The sequence below is a fragment of the Juglans microcarpa x Juglans regia genome, chromosome 1D, assembly GCF_004785595.1.
Source record: "Juglans microcarpa x Juglans regia isolate MS1-56 chromosome 1D, Jm3101_v1.0, whole genome shotgun sequence".
Lineage (NCBI taxonomy): Eukaryota > Viridiplantae > Streptophyta > Magnoliopsida > Fagales > Juglandaceae > Juglans > Juglans microcarpa x Juglans regia.
In genome coordinates, this window is record NC_054594.1 from 76683 (window position 1) to 84010 (window position 7328).

Here is a 7328-nt window from a genome sequence, read left to right on the forward strand (position 1 = left end):
AGATGCTTTGTGCCATGACTTAGCAAAAGGAAGTAAGTCTTAGGACGATTAATACAAGTGCCATGACTCCAATGCTACAATAATACTATCTTCAATAATAAATGGAAATCCTTGCAATTCATGCTAGGAGAATCTAGTTGACATGTTTTTTGGGTTAATTGTCATATTTTTGGTGCTAGGTGTTTGTTGGCTTTTTTTTGTGGAGTAACTTTTATTTGATGTTTTATGAGTTATTTATGTTGAAAATATGAGGTTTTTAATGATAGAACAAAAAAATGATAATTAAAAATTATTTCGGTTTGACTAATCATTAAAAAAGATATTGCACGATTTGAGTAAAGAAAACAAAAACCATACTACATTCTTTTGCATGATAGAAATGGTTACACATTTTTCTAAAAATACTTCAAGGAAATGATAGTGCAAAGAAAAAATAAAACATTACTACAATCATACATGATAAAATCCTATGCTTCATTATATAGTTGTCATAAGTGGTCTACGAGGTCTACGAGGTCTACTTGGAGTTGACAATGGGCATTCCTATCTCTAATATCATGATGTTGTTGAATGAACTCACTAAAGTCAGTTGTAGGACTGGGTGAAACTTGGTCATATGTGCTTTCTACCAACTGTTCATATTTGAACTCTTCAGATCCATTGTTAGTCCGTTCATCTTCAATGATCATATTATTTAAAATTATACATGACATCATAGTATCATTGACTATTTCAATGTAAAAAAAGTGTGAAAGTCCATGAACTATAACAAATCGTGCTTGAAGTACACCAAAAACACGCTCCACATCCTTCCTTGCTGACTCTTGGGCTACAACAAAATATTTTTTCTTGTTTCCTTATGAAGCTGAGATGGTTTTAACAAATGTTACTCATTGCGGATATATGTCATCAGTAAGATAGTACTCCATTGCATAGTTATGGTTATTAACTGTATAATCGCTAGCTAGAGTATGCCCACGAGCAAAATCAGAAAATATAAATGATCTATCAAGCACATTTATATCATTTATATCGAATCCATAGATCATAAGAAGTCACTGCTTCTAAAACAATTGTTGGTTCATGGATATGACTAGAGTACATATCATGCCAAGCAGTTGGGCAGTTTCTCCACTTCCAATGCATATAATCAATGCTCCTTAACTTACCTGAAAATCCATGTTTCTCACAAATTATGAGCAATCTAACAATGTCATCATTGTTGAGTTTCCTTAAATATTCTTTAGAAAAAATAGAAACAATTGATTTAACAAAAAAATTTAGACTTCTTAATGTTGTAGTCTCCCCAATCTTCAAGTATTCATCCATAAAATTAATCATAACACCATATGCAAGCATTCTAAGAGTAGCTGTAATCTTTTGAAGGGAAGAAAAACCAAGCCTTCCATAATCATCTCATCTCTGGACAAAATAAGATTCATGAGCTTCTACCGCAGATATGAAGAAAAAGAGAACGACTCATTCGAAAACTCCTTCGAAAGTATTCATGATGATAGATTGGCAAATCATCAAAATAGTTGCTAAAAAGATCTTGGTGGGCTTGCAATTGATCACGCCTTATGAATATGTATTTTTTAGAACAACCAAGTGAGCTTGATCCTTTTTCTTTCTTAACTAGTTGTTTGGCTATCTCAAATTATTCGTCAGAATCTGAATTGAGAAGTGCCATTTTTTTAAAAAAAGTGAACAATCCATTGGGAGAAAAAAAAAAATGATTTTACAAATTCAATTGAGTTAAAGTGAATAAAATTGTTGAGAAAGTTATAGAACTTATACCCATACCTTGTAGGCAAGGACTTGTAAGGAAGGGAGATTGCCAGGGACTCAAGAGAAGGGTCGATGGAGATGACAAAGAGAAAGCTTTTAACTTGGCAGATGCAATAAAGGAGATCGGGAAAGTGAAGTGAAGAGACAACAAACTAAGTGATCTTATTTGTGATGGAACAATGTAGCTTTGAGTAGAGAAATAAACAGGCTCATTTTTATGTAAGCCTTAAACGGCGTTGTCTATAGTTTTTAAGTATAGCTTTACTTTTATGAAGCTCTGCATCTTGGGCAAAGATGTTATGTAGTTAGGGGGTCAATTTGGTCTTTCACGTAGTAGTCTGTTACTGAAGGGGGAACACGGGTATTTAGCAGGAGAAGGAAAAAGAAGAAGAATTATCTGAAAACTGTTGAGGCTTGAATTGTAAGGAGGTTGGGTTTCCTTCGAAAAAATCCCTTATCAATGCAGTGTGGCTCTTTTGAGCAATTTTACAAACACCTTCCATCCTTGTCTCCATTCCATCACAGCATCATTATCTACTTTCTATTATTAATTCTCGATTACATTCACCAACATACAAGAGAACTCTAACAAGTGGTATCCCAGAGTAGTCGATCCTCATGGCCGAAGGCACCAAATAAAAACAGAACCAAGACTCCACGCAGCATCAATTGGAAGCTCAAGCTGCAGCAATCCAAACTCTCACAAATCGCATGGACCAAGTCAGTGACATGATGCAAACCATGGTAGAACACACAAGCCAATTGGCCTACCATGAACATCCTCCAGAATGAGATCTAGAACCCCACGACCCTAGAAAAATAGTCAACAAATGAGTAAAGTTATATTTTCCACATTTTGATGGGGAAAACCCATCGGGATGGTTATTCAAAGGTAATCACTACTTTGAATTCCATCAAACCCAACCAGCACACACGTTACTATTGGCTTCCTATCACATGGTGAGAGCGACACTTATTTGGTATCAAGACTCATGGGATAATGACCACTTTACAAACCGAGACACCTTCAGCTGAGCACTACAAATTAGATTTGGCTCCACGGTGTATGATGACCCCATGGAAGCACTAACCAAGCTGAAACAATCCACCACAGTAGCAACTTACAAGGCTCAATTTGATGCTCTCTGAAACAGACTGAAAGGACTCCCCAATGGGCTCAAACTCAATTGTTTCCTCTGCAATCTGAAGGATGAGATATGATTGCCCCTGCGCATGTTTAACATTGTCAGTTTAAATGCAATATTTGGGTTAGCAAAATACAGGAAGAATACATGGCCACTATCAAAAGGAGTTTTAAGGCAGGAGGGAGTGAGAAAATTATCGTGCCAACACCAAGCAGTTCAGTGCATGCACCAACTTCCAGCGAAGGGGGAAGGAGGTGGAACAAACCTTATGTGCCAGCAAAGAAAATATTCTCAATGCAAATGGATGATAAGCGTAAAAAATGATTGTGTTACCACTGTGATGGAAAGTGGAAGTCTAGGGGTGGCAATATGTGACACGACCCATTAACCCAATATGAACATGACACGATAAAAGCGGGTTTGGGTTTGGCCTTAACGAGTTCGGGTCAAAACGGGTTAACTCTTTAAGACACGATTGCTTAACAGGTCACTATCAGGTCAACCCGTTAAGAAAGTTGAATTCTATATCATATTTAGGATTGTAACACTAATATTTTATAACGTGTGTTTATCATATTTGGGATTGTAAGTTTAATATTATTACAATTATTACAATGTATGTTTATCATATTTGTGTAATTGTGTGTTTATCATATTTGGTACTATTGGAATTTTAATGTCGGTATTTTTATTGTTTGGATTTTAATTTTAGAATTTTAATGTCGGTGTTTTTATTGTTTGGATTTTAATTTTGGACTTGTTTTTAGTTTTTTATTTTTATTTTTTATAGATATTGTTTATATTTTAATATTTATATAAAATCAATGAGGTCAAATGAATTGAAACGGATCTGTTCAACACATTAATGTAAACAGGTTGAAACGGGTCAGGTTGTGTCATGTCGTTTCGTATCAATCTATTTCGTATTCAGTAACGGGTCAAAACGGATCGTGTTATGTCAACCGGTTATCTTAATAGGTCGTGTTAGGGTTTAAAATTTTGACACGAAATCCTTAACGAGCTGTGTTCAGGTTGACCCATTAAGTATAATGTATATGTCTTGACATGACACGAACACGATCCGTTAACACGATTTGACACTCCTGAGTGGAACCCCTCTCATATTTGCAAAATTCCTAAGGTCTACTTATTACAAGGAGAGGAGGACCATGGGAAGAGAAGTGGGGAAATAGTACCTGGAAATGATCAACCTGGAAACAATGTCACTAGTAAGAAATTGGAAGCAGGAAGACCTGAAATCTCTTTGAATGCCATAGCAAGAACGCCAAGTCCCAACATGATGAGGCTATTTGGGTAGATTGAAGGGGTGCAGGTGGTTATTTTAGTGGACACAAGGAGTGCACACGACTTCCTAGACCTCTTGGTGGCACAAAGCATTAAGTTGAAGGTAGATAGGGCCAAGAAATTGGTTGTGAGGGTGGCTAATGAGGCTGTAATTCACAGTGAAGGCTACTGTGACACGGTGAAACTCAGGGTGCAAGGTAATCAATTCTTTCCTTCTTGTTACATGCTCTAATTGGGTGGGTGTGATGTAGTGTTAGGGATAAATTGGTTGGAAACTCTAGGCCCAATTCATGGGATTTTTCAAAGCTGTCAATGAGATTTGAGTATGGGGAACAACAAGAGGAACTAAAAGGGATCCAACTAAAATATCTCACCTTTGAGAGCAGGTCCAAGGCCCTTGTAGCTTCGATATCGAGGGGTAAGGGATTCCTTTTACAGATTCAAAAAGAAGAGAATGTGCAGGAAACTGTAGTGAACAATGTTGGGCTGTAAGAATTACTAAATGACTTTAGAGGGGTTTTTGAGGAACCCAAAGGTCTACCTCCATCCAAGCCCCAAGACCATAAAATTGTATTTAAAGAGGGAGTACAACCCATTTCAACTAGGCCGTACCGATATCCCTACTACCAAAAGTATGAAATAGAAAAGATAGTGACTAACTTGTTATAAAATGGGGTTATCAAACCTAGTTCTAGTCCTTTCTCATCCTCGGTGTTGCTGGTCCGCAAGGCGGATGAGAGTTGGAAGTTATGTGTGGATTACCAAGCCTTGAACTACGGAACAGTCAAGGACAAATGCCTAATACTCGTGATAGACAAGTTGTTGGACGAGTTGCATGGGGTAGTGGCTTTCTCCAAACTTGATCTCAGGTTGGGTTACCATCAAATTAAGGTGGTTGAAGAGGACATAGAGAAGATGGCCTTTCGTATCCACGAAGGGCACTACGAGTTTTAGTGATACCTTTTGGACTCATTGACGGCCCCTCTACTTTCCAAGGCCTAGTGAACGAAGTGTTCAGACCATTGTTGAGGAGATGCGTGCTGGTCTTTTTCGATGACATTTTAGTATATAGTTAAAGTTGGGGGAAGCACTTAGATCGCCTTAAATATGTACTGGAGTTATTGTAGGACCATAACCTATTTGCTAAGTTGCCTAAGTGTAGATTCGGGATGCAGGAAGTGGACTACCTTGGGTACATCATTTATGTCCAAGGAGTTAAGGCGGATCCAACCAAAATAAATTCGATGCTTGAATGGCCGACACCTAAAAATTCTAAGGCCTTGAAGGGATTTCTAGGTTTGACCGGATACTACTGGAAACTCATCAAGAGTTATGGGTTGCTTGCAGCCCCACTCACTAATCGTCTTAGGAAGAATGCATTCAAGTGGAGCCCAAAGGCTAAACAAGCTTTCATCACACTAAAGGAGGTTGTCACGAGGCCATTGGTACTAAAACTTCCAGATTTTTCGTGTCCCTTTATGATTGAATGCAATGCGAGTGGGAAGGGAATTGAGGTTGTTCTTATGCAGTTAGGATAGCCTATAGCATTTTTGAGTAAAATCCTAAAGGGGAAGGCCTTACTACTATCCACATATGAAAGGAAACTGCTTGCCTTAGTAGCGACAATGCAGAAGTGGCGACCCTACCTTTTGGGCCAATCATTTGTGATAAAAACAGATCAATAGACTTTAAAGTTTTTACTAGAGCAGAGGGTTGGAACTGAGGCACATCAACGCTAGTTGACAAAGTTAATGGGGGTGTGAGTTTAAGATCGAGTATAAAAAATAGAGGGAAAACAAAGTGGCTGACGCCTTCTCAAGAAGAGGTGATGAGGAGTAGGAGGTGGAGGGGGTTGTAGCCCTAATTTCTTTCCCTAGTCTTGATTGGGTGGATGAGTTAAAATTGAGTAATAAATACTCACCCGAAATTACTAAGTTGTTACAAAAATTGGAAAAAAAAATTTTGAGGTTCTAAAGGGGGTCAAAATGCAACAAGGGTTACTCCTTAAAAAGGGCAGGCTTACGATTGTGCTAGAGTCAGATTTCAAAAGGAAGGTTCTTCATTTTATACACTCAGATCCTATTGCGAGACATTTGGGGTATTTCAAGACCTACCAGAGGGCAAAAAAAGACTTCATATGGAACAGAAGGAAAAAGGATCTAAAAAGATGGGTGGGAGAGTGTGACATTTGCCAAGCCACTAAATATGAAACCCTACCCCTAGCAGGATTGCTTCAACCCCTACCAATACCCTAACCAGCCTAGGAAGACATCTCTATGGATTTCATAGAGGGCTTGCCAAGTTCAAAAAGGTTCTCTGTCATCTATATGGTAGTGGACAGGCTTACGAAATATGGCCATTTTATGGCTTTGGCTCATCCCTACACTGCCCATGATGTAGCCTAAGAATTCCTACAGTCAGTATTCAAGCTACATTGTTTTCCTAAAACCATTGCCTTCGACAGAGATCCAGTATTTTTGAGTTCTTTTCGAGAAATTCTCTTTTCACTACAGGGCACCACACTCAATTATAGTTTTGCCTACTACCCACAAAGCGATGGATAAATAGAGGCATTCAATAAGAGTGTGAAAGGTTACCTAAGGTGCTATGTGAGGGAAAAACCTAAGACTTGGAAACCATGGTTACCACTAGCAGAGTGGTTGTACAACAACACCTACCATTGCTCCTCGAAATTTACCCCATTCGAGGCACTCTACAGGTACCCACCCCTAGGGTTGCTAATCTACTTCCCAGGAACCTCCAACAATGACATAATGGATCAAATGCTCAAAAACAGAACTCAAATACTCAGATTTTGAAAGAAAATCTCTAGGTGGCACATCACCATATGAAAACCTTCGCAGATCGCCTTCGTAGATCGCCACAGAACGGAGAGGGAATTCAAGGAGGGTGACTGGGTGTACCTAAGACTCCAGTCATACCGTTAGAAGACGGTGGCCATATGTTGTAACGTGAAGCTGGCACCAGGGTCTTACGGACCCTTCAAGGGGTCCAGAGGTTGGGATCTGTGCCTATAAACTTGATCTACCGCCCATGTTGAAGATCCACTCCGTATTTCATATCTCATGC